A 13645-nucleotide genomic window follows, 5' to 3' on the forward strand; every position below is an offset into this window, starting at 1 on the left:
CATTAGCTTTTTTTCTTCCCCCTCTCTTCACACACAGGAAAAAAAAAATGTGATTCGCTTTATTCAAAGGGCTTGTGCCCGGGAAAACTCCAAATCCTCTTAGCAATGGGCAGCTCTTTTTAAAAAAAAAAAAATTAAAAACGTAAAGAAAAAAAAAATCCCAATAATGTCGGTAGCTGCACAGTTGATAGGAGAAGAACCCCGTGTATTACACAGCAGTCCACAGAATATCCCCTTTGGTTGGCAGAAAAGCACCCAAATCCATCTTCAGAGATCGCCTAAAATGTTCAGCTCTTTCTCCGGAGAGGATTTTTTTTAACAACTCTGCGCAAGGTCATTAGTCACAAAGCAACGATACAAAAACTGCAGAAGCCCTTTGCCCAGAATTCGCAAGGCTGTAGATACGAACATACACACACAACAGCCCAAGTTTGTTTTTGCATCCGCAGTTTGTGTGTATGCCTTACCTGCATTTGCACTGCATGTGTTATAGCAATCTGGATCTGCAGCACCGAGAGCGATTCACAAATGAGATTGCAGTCTCTCTCTCCCTCTGCTCTCTCTCTCTCTCTCCTCTTCCTTCCCGTCCCAATGCAGGTAACCAGGTCTGAACTTGATCCTTTCAGTTCAAAGGTTAGCAACAAAACTATGTGTCCAAAGGCGATTATTGGTCTCTCGTAAATATACTCGGAGCGGAACAAGATGTAACTGGATTCCCCCACGTGAATTAACACAGATTCTGAATTACATCCATATAAGCGGAATGGCAAAGGGGAGGGGAAAAGAGCTGCGACGCGATTAAAAAAAAAAAAATTACAGAGAGTTCTATTTGCAAATAAAATTATATCAGTCAGTTGTTTCCTGTGATCTGCACCGCCACGATGGGTGAAATCTGCAATTGTGTATTCCCTCCTGTGTCTTTCAGAGAAGTGTGGCTCAGGCGCTTTCACGGCAGAGCGGCTTGTGCTTTAAAATGTTGAATGGCAACTGAGAAGCTTCCCACTCAGAAGGAAAAGAAAAAAAAAAAAAAAAAAAAAGAAGCAGTAAACCGGCAAGTTTGCCCAAAGTGGTGGTGGGAGCTGCTGACGGCTCTCTCGGTAGCTCTTCCCTGACGCTGCAGCAGCAGAGCCGCCTGCGCTACATACACACAGAAAGAGAGAGGGAGAGAGAGAAAGAGGAAGAGCAAAGAGAGAGCGAGCGAGAGTGAGAGAGGGAGGGAGGGAGGAGGAGGAGGAGGAGGGAGGACGAGTCAAGCGCTGCACTCCAGAAAGCCCAGCCTTACCCTCTGTCTCTGCTGCTGCTAGCGCTGCAAGTGGGATAGCTGCTCGTCACAAAACACCAGTTCAGTCCTCAAAACCGATCCTTGTTACGCGCCCGAGTGTTGCTGCTGCTGCCTTCTCAAACCCGCAATCGGTAGTGATTCTCTCTTGCCCTCTCCCTCCCCACCTCCGCTGTAGACTGTGAACCGAGCAACGATTTTTAAAGCAAATGTTTATTCGTCTTTCTTTCAGGCAGAGCTGGTGCACGTTCGGGGCTCTGCATTTTGCGGAATCACGCTGGTAAGAAAACTCGTTTCGCACAGATTCCCACCTTCCCCTGTTGTGTCGGTGCTTTTGTGAAATAGCTGCAGTCACTGTAACTGCATAAAACTCCAGGGAGGAAGGGGGGGGCTGCCTTAATTCTCAGACTTTTCTCCTGTTGCCCAGTGCTATTTGAGCCTTTTGGTCTTTGTGATCATGTTCTTCCTATTACCATGATTTGAATGTGTCTTTTCAGCGTGTTTGTGGGTTTCCTAGGAGAAAAAAAAAAAAAAAAATCCCTCGGAGAAGATGATCAGGAAGGGGGCGAGAGGGTTAGGAGAATAAACACATGTAAGAAGTAACAGATTTATTTCCGAACAGAGACTTGCTGCTTCGATGATTGCTAAAATGTAGCGTCACCTACCTGGGTAAGTGGGAAATAAACTTTAACGTTAAAGCTCTCTGCTCAACTTTGTTTATTCTGGCGTCTCTAGTTCGCTTCTCCTTTTGACTTTGTGCCGTTCAATCGCCTATGGCGTTTGCGTGCCCCTGCCCCTGCGCCCCGGGTGATGCCTGGCTCCTGTACCTGTCCTCTCCACTCGAACCCGGAGGGAAAAGAGGGAGATTCCGGGGGGCTGGCGGGAGAGGGAGGACCTGGTCGAGCATGGGGCACCCAGTGGGAAGAGAATCGGCGTGTGTGCGTGCGTGTGCATGTGTGTGTGTGCGCGCAGCCAGGGGGAAGCAGGCATCCAGCTGCTCTCTCTCCCACTGTGAACACATGTGGGAAAACAAGTTGTTGCGGGTTCTGTGTGTGCGTGTGCGCATTCCTAGTTTTAAATGCTTATTTTGAATAAAGACGCATGCAGACGAGTGTAATGGAATGCCTCTTTCGTCGCGACGACATATTCGAGCGAAAACCGGCCAGATATGGTGAGGGGGTTCAAAGCAACGGTCACAGAGTGTCTTTGTCATTTGAGGCCGTGAGTGATGTGGGAGGGAGGGAAGGTTTCCACCTCTTTCCTTGGGGAGTCCAGAGGCACAAAGGGGCAGAGCCGAGCCGAGTGGAATCGGCGCTGAGGAGTGAGTGACTGTTCCCCGCTCCGGAAGGCTGCAGAGATTGCTGCTGCCCCGGCCCCGGCCGCTCTCCCTGCCTCACCAAGAGGCGAAAACCTTTCCCCGCCGATTCTGGAGACGCTTGCGCTTGGCTTTATATCTGCAGCATCAGCGAGAAAGCTCGGCTCGGCGCAGGCTCAGTGTTCACCGCCGCAGTCCCGGACGGAGGAGGGGGGCTTGGGAGCTCAGCATCTTCGCAGCGGGTTAAGTAGGATTACTACCAAATCCCTATTATATTTGCCAAGCAACTTGAATTTATCAAAATTCCCCCTCGCTGTTCCGGAGCTCCGAGAGGAGGAAATTTTGCCCACAGTGTAAGATCCAGGCACACCAGTACGTAGGAATACCAGCATACTGCATTACACTGGCTCCCTGCGCTAGCAATACAATCGCAACCCGAAGCTCCCGCTGTTCCCTTCCCTTTGTCCTCTTAAACGCGGCCAGGAAACTTAATGTATTCGCCAGGGGAGGGGCGGGATGAAAGCGCTTTTAACGTCCCCGCCATAAACTTTAATCGGATTCTCGGCTGTTGCACGCCATGGACTCCTCGCCTCTCGTCTGCGTCTCCTTTCCCGTTGTCTCCCATGTCTACTTTCACTACGGTTTGCTTTGCGAGAGCCTCTTTCAAGCGAATGAGTGATTTCTTTCTCTTGCCATGTGCAATCGCTCCCCCCTCCCCTTCCTACCCCCGCTGGCCTCTCTTACACACACTACGCCTTTCACATGCGGTCTGCGCCCCCAAGGCCCCCCCCCCCCCCCCGCCTTTCTTTCTCTTTTGCAGTGTCTTCACATGCAATCTCTCTCTGAATGTGCAATGTCTTTCCTGCTCGGGAGTGCTGCGTCCTTCACAGTGGATTGGTTCCTCTTTCGGAGCAGAGGTAACGGCTTTCCTACCATTCCCCCTTCTTCCCCCTCCTCCTCCTCTTCTCCTCCCCCAGGGCAGGCAGCCGGCGTGGGAAATGGCCCCGACGTGCGCTGCATGGTGGATGGCAGCGCTGCTCCCGGCCGCCCGGAGGGGGACGGGACTGTGCTGGCCATGCCCCACTCCCCCTCCCTCCCTCCCACCTCCCCCTCCCGCAGCCCGCTCGTTCGCGCGAGGGGGAGAGAGGAATCACCCCCGCCCCCCCCCCCCCCCCGCTCCGGACCCTCGGTCCTGCGGCCAGCCCGCGCACGGCTGTTTGGCTGCCGGTAGGAACAAGCCCGGCTGTTTCGGGCGGGTGGAGGTTTGGCCCTCTTGGTCAAATCTGTTGCGCAGTGTAACTTCCCTCTCCTCTTCCCCCCGCCACGCTCCCCCCTCTTCCAGATGCACACAGACGCCCACGCGCGCTCAGACACGACACGGCATTTGTCCTCCTGATCTGGTGAGATCAAGTGGGAAGCAGGATCACAAATGTAATCGGCTGTAATAAATAAAATAGCCCGAGATGCTGGAGATACACAGAAGGGAAATAAGAGCTTGTGTCCTTAAAGCGAACATCTGATAAGGCCACCAAGGTGGCATTTTGCGTGTGGGAAGGAATCCGTCTTGCTGACATTCGCAGCCTGCTGTACGTGGGGAAATCCTAAAGCAGCCTTGGAGCTTCCCCAGCCTCTCTGCATCCTCCCCCCACCCGCCCCCTCCCCGAAGCTCCCTTTCCGATGCTCTGCAGCGGGGCTCTGTTGTCGCTGTTGTAGTTGTTGATTGGAAAGACAGGGGTCATCGCTAAAACATGCAGAAGCAATTAATGGCCAGTTTATCTGCATTTCTTGGCGGAGCCCGGTTTCTGCCGCTGGCATCCGAACCCGCGTCCGCGGTCGGCGCTTTCAGCCCACGACAATTTGTTTTTCGCAGTTTAGGAATGTCGGCAGCTCTGACTGGAAAATTGCTTCTGGGATCTGCAGTGGGAATCCATCTAGGGTTAAAGAGAGACAGATTATTGAAATATCTGTACCACTCTATACATTAACAAATATGTATTAGCTATTACTGTTGTTACTGTCTGCGTGCACACACACGTGCACACAAATGAAGACGCTCCCCAAGGAAAAAAAAAATCAGGTGGGCTTGAAAGTAACATATTCATAATAACACGAAGAAAAGGTTAAATACAGTAAACATGACAGCAAATTCGAAAAGCAGGGGAAAAACAGGAACAAAAACCCTCCATAAAGCAGTTAAAGCCGTTTGACGGAAGGGAGAAACTAACTCAAGAACTCCACCAAGGGACAAACAGATGAAATGACACCACAACAGCACTAAGCCTGCGTTGACCTTTCATCTTTCTGAAGTCTCCTGCTGATCTGGTGCAATTCTGTTGTGATCTCTTCACCTCCCTTCCCTCCCACAGCCTTCAGAGCTCCCTTAGTGCGCTGCAGTGAATACACGGGGAGCTCGGCTGAGTTACAGGGAGTGCTGACACTTGCCCAGTGTCTTTCACAGCTCTGCAAATACACTTGCTGTGTAGTAGCATGTAATAGAAGTGATTAAATTATTCATTGCAGCAACAGCCTTTCTGATGGACATTAAAACTTAAGAGTTTAAATAAGGAAACCACAGATTTACTTTTAAGCAGATAACAACTGCATCTGTACTTACTTAACTGAACGCTGGCTAAGCATGGAACCTGTTACTTTGTTTAAATCCTCTCGTTTACTCTCTGTGAGGATTTTGAACTGGATAATGCACCATAAAAGTTACTGATGGAGCAAAAATAATCTGTATTGAATAACAGTGGTTAAATCTCACATGATTATAATTGCTCATCCTTAAAGTAATATTTGAGGTCTGTTCAAAATAAAAGGTTCTTGCATTGGCATGATTCCATCAGTGTTTCTGAGTTCTCACATTTAGAGAATGATGAAAAGTAACACTTAGCAAATGTGATTGGATTTCTGTTTACTAGGATGTTTGCAGTATATATATATATTCCTCACAAATCATAATGATTACATCTGAGGTTTTCTTTCTTTCTTCTTATTTTTTTTAATGACATTATTCTATAGAATCTGTTATGAAAGGTCTTTTACAGACAGAGTGTTTTTTTTTTCCAGATGCTGACAAAAATCTAACCATTCAAAATCATCCAGAAATGACAGACAGATTATGCTTAAAATCAGAAGGAATAATTAATGAAAGATTTTAAAAAAGAGTATGATTTTTCATGAAGGAAGGCAGATTTTGTTTAGATTTATGCTTCACGTGCAACTACTGGCTTTCCTGGATTCGCAGGGATATAAATGAGTGCTGCACCCAACCCCATTATTTTACAGAATTATTTTTTAATTTAAATATTGTTCAATTTATCTAAATGCAAACTAAACTATGGGGGGTGGGGGAAGCATTTAAAGTGAGTTTGGACAAATTCCTATCAAAAATAGAGGGAAATTATGAATCATTAATATATATTCTACATAAAGAGATACAATGAGACATTCAGGGGAGATAATTAAAGCTGGATTTAATTTAAATGAAATGTATGAGAAGCAGGTAGCACTGACAAAGACTGAAAAATGTGTTCATTGTCACTGAAAATATTAAATGGATACAGTTGATATGCATACAGATTCACTAGCAGAGAACACCACAGTTACTTTTGGAAATAATGTAGAAAATTTTTTTTACATAATATTTCCAAGATTGATATCAATAGTGAGCACACTGAAGGTCTCACAGTGCTTTGTAAATTATCCCTATGAGATAAAAGGAAGTACAATGACCTGGCTCAGTCACCCAGCAAGCCACTAACAAATGGGTGTTCCCAGATTAAGTTAATCAGACCACAGTTTTCCATTTCTATAGTTTTTAAATATACTCTATATTCACCTCAATATTTGCTTTTGAATAAGTGGTAATCATTTCTGCTTTATTTGATGGACTGCTGGAGTGTCAAAGCAGCTCATTCTGAAGGGAGTTTAAAAAAAGTTTATGTTCCAGAGAACTACATGTATCAAGGGAAATCTTGTAGAATGAAATTTGAAGGACAGCAGTAAAATATACTAAACTGTTGCAGATATACTGAAATAAAGTTATTGTCAAGCTCCTGTTCCCACTTAGTTCTGTCAGCTATCCCTTATATACAGAACTGAGTACACAGACTTTGTAAAACCATTTTGGCTCTATGCACTCTTGAACACTTCTCAACCTAGTATTGTTCTTCAGTTCTATGTTCTGCATTTTGGTTTTTTTTTTAATTTTATTTTTTTTTTTAGGATGCCGCAAGTATCTTTGCTGTGAGTTAAAGTTTGCTTTTCACATTTGTTTTTAAATGAAAATCATCAGATCATATTTTTTTTTTTGTCTGATATTCCTAGGGCATCCTGTGAAGCTTTAATTTATTAGTAGTATAATTCAAGATAGCACAAAAGATCTGGCGTGTCTTTGTGAATCTACTGTGTCAGCTGCCTGTTGAGTAGAAGATAAAATATCCAAGCAAGATGGCAACTCTGCAGAGTTCAGAGGAAGAACCTTTGATAATAAAAATCAAATGCTGTTATGGATAATTGAATTCTGTGGCACTCTATTACATTCTGTATGTTAGCACTGATATATGTTATTGGCTACACCTAAAATGTGTTTTTTAAGTCTACATGTGTAATCGCTTACTTACTTGGGAGCTTTAATGTTTCAGTCTCCCTCACCAAAAATAGTAACTGCTTTCCAACTGAAACAAGGGTCATATAAATGCACAACTATTATAAATTAGGGAAATAAATATGGTGGCACGGAAAGTAATTTAAAACAGGACAAAGCTGTTCATTGCTTACTGGACAGTCTATTTGGCCTTGTTCTGCAATGATTAAAATTGCTTTATTAGGTATTTTATAATGTTAGACTTGCCATTTCTTTTCATACGAAAAGTGCAACATTACAACCCTTAGAGGTCATATTGTTATGATTCTTTTCTAGCTGTACAGTGCAGAAGCATACAAGTTTTTCCTTAATCCTTTGTTTGACCCTAACAGAGGCATGAATATTCACTGAAAAAAAAAGTAAGGGCTATTCATCTGCTACCATCTACTGTTAACAGTAAGCAAGGGAAAGCACGTGTGAAGAGGTGGAGTCTCTTACACCTTTCCCTCAACTGAATTAAAACATAAACATATATATCCCCTCCTGTACTGCATAGGTCTAGTGAAGAGCTTTGGTGTTTAGCCAAAATGAGAATTAGAGGCTGGGGAAGGCCCTGTTTATATCACCCTGAAACAGGATCCTGTAAGCACCAACAGGAAAAAAAATAAAGCCAAATCCATCCAGTAGCCAAATATATTTCAGGTTGTTAAGCACCGATCTATATACTGGTACAATCCTGATCAGCTTTGCTTCTGAAGTGTTTTGCACTGCTACCTTAATTTTCCAAAATAAGAGTGAAGGGATTGCAGCCACCCTTCCTGTGGGAAAGATTAAATAGCCTCTCTTTGAAATAATTTGTTCTCTTGCTGCCTCCTTTGCATTTTTTTTTCCACGCACAGGCCACCGTACTTTTATGCTTGCTTTAACTGTTTTGCAAAGTTTCTTGGTGATCATCCTTTTCATAATTACATTTTTAGCTTCCTTTGTAAGAGTAATAAGTACTGTACAGAGTGGGTTTTTATGACCTACAATATATCTAGAGGAAGAGAGGTACTGATAAGTTTCCACATTTTTCATCTTCTGATGGAAGCCTGACATATCTTCCAGTTCATTTATTCTGTGAGATGATTAAAAAGTTGCTCTTCAACAAACTAAACCTCATCCAGGGCTCAGCAGGAAATAACTGCAATCTAAGCACATTAAAGAACAGACAGGGCAAACCAAAGTATACCACTTTCATTGCCTTTTAAGATCATGGGAAAAAGAGAAAAGCAATCTAATATTGTGGTAAAACTGGAAGCCTGTAGCAGCTGGTTGATGAGTAAGGATATAGAATGTAATCCAAAGCATACAGAAGTCAATGGAAGTACTTTGACTAAATAAGCCTTGCATTAGGTACCTAGTGAGTGAATGACATTTAAAGCATTCATGTACATCTTAAGCAGATGGGTGAAAAAGAAAGTGATGTGCATTTTAATAAAAAGAAATGCCATTAAACCACTTGGTGGTGTGAATGTTATTTTGCCTGACCACAGAGATCATGTTTATGACAGAAAAAACTGGCAGTGAATACTTGGTTGCTGAGGCCTTAACCTCCACTAGTGCAAGCACTCATGTTGCATAAAAGCCATATTTAAAAAATATATATATTTTTATATATATCTCTATATAAAAATCTTGTGTTGATATTGATTGCAATGTTCCATACATCACTATAAACATCCACATGCTCTTTTTACTCATCCATGTGTTTACAGAAAGCGTATCTCTCATCTTAGTTTTGTTTGCAAAATAATACAAGATTTTTCAGTTTCCTCTTATGGATTTATTTCTGCATTCCTGATACACTGACAGACTTCCCCTTTACCTCCACGCCACTTTTAGTAAAGCTTTCAGTGAATCTTTCTTTAATATGGAGAACAGGAATTGTTCATGATTTCTGTAATGAAGGTGTATTCTACCTTATGCAATAGCATTGCACATTCCTTTCTTTCCCAGAAATACCTTACCTAGTACTCCATATTAGCATTTTTCATAGCTACATCACGTTTTGGTAGCTGATAGTCCTTCTGTAGTAGATTGGCTGGATCTTTCTTTTTTTTTCTCTGTCATTTCCAGCTGATGAACTCACAGTTTATAGCAGAAAATCTTGTTACATTGCTCTTTGTACTATTAAGTTCAATCCCATTTCTATTACAGAAGTCATCAAGGTAATCTGATTACCAGTAAATTTTGACAGCATGCTCCAAGTTTTTGTGATCTAGTCTTTAATTTAAGTATCAAAAATGTCTATTGCAAGACTGCCCTTGAAAAACCCCTTAGCAGCTACTGTGTAATGATGCAAACAGCTGACACAATCTGTTTTCTTCTCCTGATTAGTCAATTCTTTATCTTCTCAATCTTAACTAATACTTTTCCTATCAGATAGTGTCAAAAATGGTTTTGAAATCCAGATAGGTGAGATCTGCTCTGCATGCCTTGCTTAGAAGATAAATTATTAAAGAAAAATATCAGGTAAATGGTATAATTTACTCTTTGAAACCTTTAGATAGATTTTTATTAAGTTTGCTTTGTACTTCTGTGCAGTCACTCATTCTTTGCTTCAAAATATATTCTGAAGCTTTGCATTCTCAAACCATCCAAAAATCACTTTGAGGGATCTATTTATTTCCTCCCTTCAGCTTCCCTTCTCAAATGTAGGTAAGCCATTTCCTCTTTTCCATAAATGCTCATCCTAATATACTTATTAGGAATCCTTGTTCTAGACCCTTCAGATGTATGTATTAATTCCTCCAGGATTTTGGAGTGAAGGTTATCAAGACTCCTTGATTTTAGTTATTTTGTAGTCCTTGAATTAATTTCATTTCAGGTGTGATAATTTTCATTCCACACCTTTACTTTCATTAATCATTTTCCTCATTTCAACATCATGATCCTTGCTGAAAGCTGAAACAATCTATAATTTATTTAGTTATCTCTAGGTAAATAATTATCTATTTACTTGGGGTTTTTTTTTTTGCTTATTTATAGCATCTTCTGCAAAAGTGAAGCCATTACTTTTTTAGGAATTCTCTGATAAAATCTGAGGATTTAAATTTGACATTTCATTGAAGTCTACAAGGTGATATACTATTTACCTATTCCGCTATTTCGCCACTACATGTTAGTGTGTCTGTCTTGTCTATGTATTGCCCACATATGGTCTACATCATTCATCTGCAAGTTAATTATTTTGCACATCTAAATGCTTCATATTAAAAAGAGGAGAATGAGAGTGAAGTAGATCATTCCAGGACAAAAGAGACTATATCTGACCAAAAATAACTTAGCAACTTCAAAGAGTTGAATAGTGCATGGATAGAAGAACTGGGTGAAAAGAAACTGAAAACATGCCTGGGTTTGGCATTTTACGAGAACAGAGCTGTCCAGAATGTCAAAGGTCAATCCAAACAAAGCGAGATGTTACCAGATGTTACCAGGCTGAATATACAGAAAAAAAAAAATATATATATATATAAAGTCCTTGATAAACAAGCAATCTGGATATTAGAATATATCCCTCTATGAAGATTCTTCTATTCAGTAGAGAGTGAGAAGGTAAGTTAGAGAAGTTTAGAGAGATATATTAGGAAGGGAAGATTAGAAATAGAATAATAATAATGGTAGGGGAAGGGGGAAGATAAGGAAGTGGTTTTTTTTTTTAATTTTATGAACAAATAGAATTAAAATTTTATAAGAAAGAAATGAGAAAAAGCAGACTTCAGAAAGCGGAGAGAGTTCCAATTTTCGTTTTAAAACTATGCATCAGCACAGCTGGATGAATCCACTCTGAAACTAAATTATTTATCTTTTATTTATTAACTTCTGTTTTTCTTTTAAAAACATTTTGGCATTTTTGTACTAAACTTTTTTTTTTGTTTGTTTGTTTTTCTCAAGGGAGACTATATGATTCATAGTGTGGTTTAAAGAGGATATATTTAATTTACTACAGTTCCAAAAAGTTCATGAACACAAAGTAATGAGAATAAAAGTTTTCTAGTTTTCATCTAATGTGTCATTCTTGGAAGAAGTTATTGACTTAACTTGGTATTATTACTACTACAAAAGTTATAAGTAAGAATGATAAGATTAGCTATTATGACTTCATGACACTTCAAATAATATATCTCTTTTTTTTTTCAGTTGTTTATTACTTTACTGAGCTTTAGCAGATAACTACTTCTTTCCAGGTCTGAAGCTATATTTTTTTTTTTTTTAAAGTCAGACTGATTCAATGATATCTGATAATGAAGCTGGGTTATTTTACTCAAGATGAAATTTATACACAGTTTTATTTAAATAATTTCAGTACTTTCACACATTTCACTCTGAATTTGAGTTTTCAAGTGAATATTTTGTGTGAATATTAAAATCCATCCACTCAGATTTGTTCAAGTTGCAATCCACTAAAAAAATGAATTTTATGTAAAATTGGTAAGGACCTTACATTTTTAGAAAATAAATTCCTGAAATATTTCTTTCACATTGGGTATGGCCCCACATGTGGTTGACTAATACTTTCTGGACAATTTCAACTCTGGCCAGAAACTACTTTCCTCCAGTATTATGTGACCTCTCTTTTGGGAGGTGATAAGGTGGAACATGAAGCTGCTGTGTTTGAACACAGAAGGATGAAAGTTAGATCTGAATAGAGAGAAAAGAATGAAGAAAGGTTATTGACTGTCCTAAGTATCAGTGGTGTAAAAAAATAACTGTGGCATTTCCTATAAAATTGTCCCATTCATGCTCTCCATAAACAATGGTAACACTGCATATGTTTGGTTGTTGTTCAAATAGAAAAGGCTTATTCAGCAGATCAAAATGACCCATCATGTGAGCATACTAATGTAGTATATAATTAAACTTTTGTTCTGTTTTCAGTTTGTTTGGTTGGGTTTTGGCTGGGAAATGATATAGCAAAAACTAATACAAAACCAAACAAACAGAATATTATTCATGTTGCCAGATCAAATACTCAGAAGTTATGAAATAGCAGAATAATACTGTCAGCAGACACATAATTCAGATGCCACTGCACCACCCATTGCAATTTTTGATTACAATCTAATTACATGTTTAGGTACTCTTTCTCCACTGGATTTCAAACTGGAATCAGAGAAGTAAATAAATAAAGTAATAATTTAATTAAACACAAATGGACAAACACATATTAAACAAATAAACAAATACATTTTAATAAATTTAAACATATTTTTATTTAATTGCACAGAAAAAAATATGTAAGATTGCACTTAATGAGACATTTTAAAATATTTTTATTTTTCCACATTCAATATTTGTCTCAGGACCTTATTTACTGCACATTGTTCAGATGACATCCTGGATATAGAATTATTAAGTGGATTTTTTTTCTTATATACATCACTACATTACTTAAAAAAATTAAAAATACTATTTAATTTGTGAACATCTGCATTATATTGGGAGTTATTACGATACCAGTATTATAAATTGGAAGGCAATATGGAGAAATTCGTCAAAAATATTCACAGATTTAGAATATCTACTTTGAGCCTTTTAGGCCCATATTTTGCAGAATGCTTAGAATTACATTGCTTTTACAGGTGTAAACTAAAACTTTCACTGACATAAAGTATGTCTAGGAATACTCACTGTTCTGCAAATCAGTCTCAGGATTTCAGGTAAGAACTCATAAATAGATGAAATCACAATCAAAGTATTTTCTTCTGTGACTGACATCATGGGGGAATTCTAGGATGGAAGTGTCAGTCTCCAGCTTTTAAGTACAATGTTCTAACACAATAAAATACTGTTTTCCTCCTTGATTTCAATTCAAAGAAGATCATACCTGTACAATGAATAAAGTAGGGGCCTTGAGGGGAAAAAATGTGACTCCAAAGAAAGACTACGTCAGCCTGCACAAGTACAAGTGAGTGCAACTACAATTTCACCTATAGCTTCATTTTGATAATTGTCTAACTGTGCAATGAACATTTAATTTTTTAACCCTAATAATGTATTTTTAATTTAATGGTATGGTATATTATAATTTCTATTGCAGACAGAGGACAGCAAAGTTCGCTATCTCTACAAAAAGAAATATATTTAGGTATGCAACATTTTGGAGAAGAAGGAACTAGAGTGGGGGGAAGGACTCTTGAATAAGCATAAGCAGGAGATGCACAGATGGTAGAAGTTCCCAAATGTTCTAGTCTTCTCTCTGGGCATCTTCTGCTATATAAGTGTGCTAACATTTGTTAGAAGGCATGATTAAGGCTTTATAGGTTTCACAGATGGAATGTAATTTAGTGGAAAGACTTGAAAGATAGAAGATTCAGACATGAAATGGATTCCATTAGGAATTAGAAAGAGTTGAGTCCAGAGAGGTAACATAGATGTAATGACAATTAAATATTTTTGTGTAAACAAAACTTTGGATGAC

General features: G+C 39.8%; 1 long non-coding RNA gene across 1 annotated transcript in view; it reads left to right on the forward strand.

The window, feature by feature from the left end:
- The first annotated feature begins 3416 nt into the window (after positions 1-3416).
- LOC147601006 (uncharacterized) overlaps positions 3417-13645 on the forward strand; it is a 115298-nt gene continuing 105069 nt past the window's right edge. Inside the window, exon 1 of the long non-coding RNA XR_015258530.1 lies at positions 3417-3511. This is a non-coding gene — a long non-coding RNA (uncharacterized LOC147601006). The remainder of the gene's footprint in view (positions 3512-13645) is intronic.

The sequence above is a fragment of the Chlamydotis macqueenii genome, chromosome 4 (genome assembly GCF_036417535.1).
Source record: "Chlamydotis macqueenii isolate bChlMac1 chromosome 4, bChlMac1.mat, whole genome shotgun sequence".
Taxonomy (NCBI): domain Eukaryota; kingdom Metazoa; phylum Chordata; class Aves; order Otidiformes; family Otididae; genus Chlamydotis; species Chlamydotis macqueenii.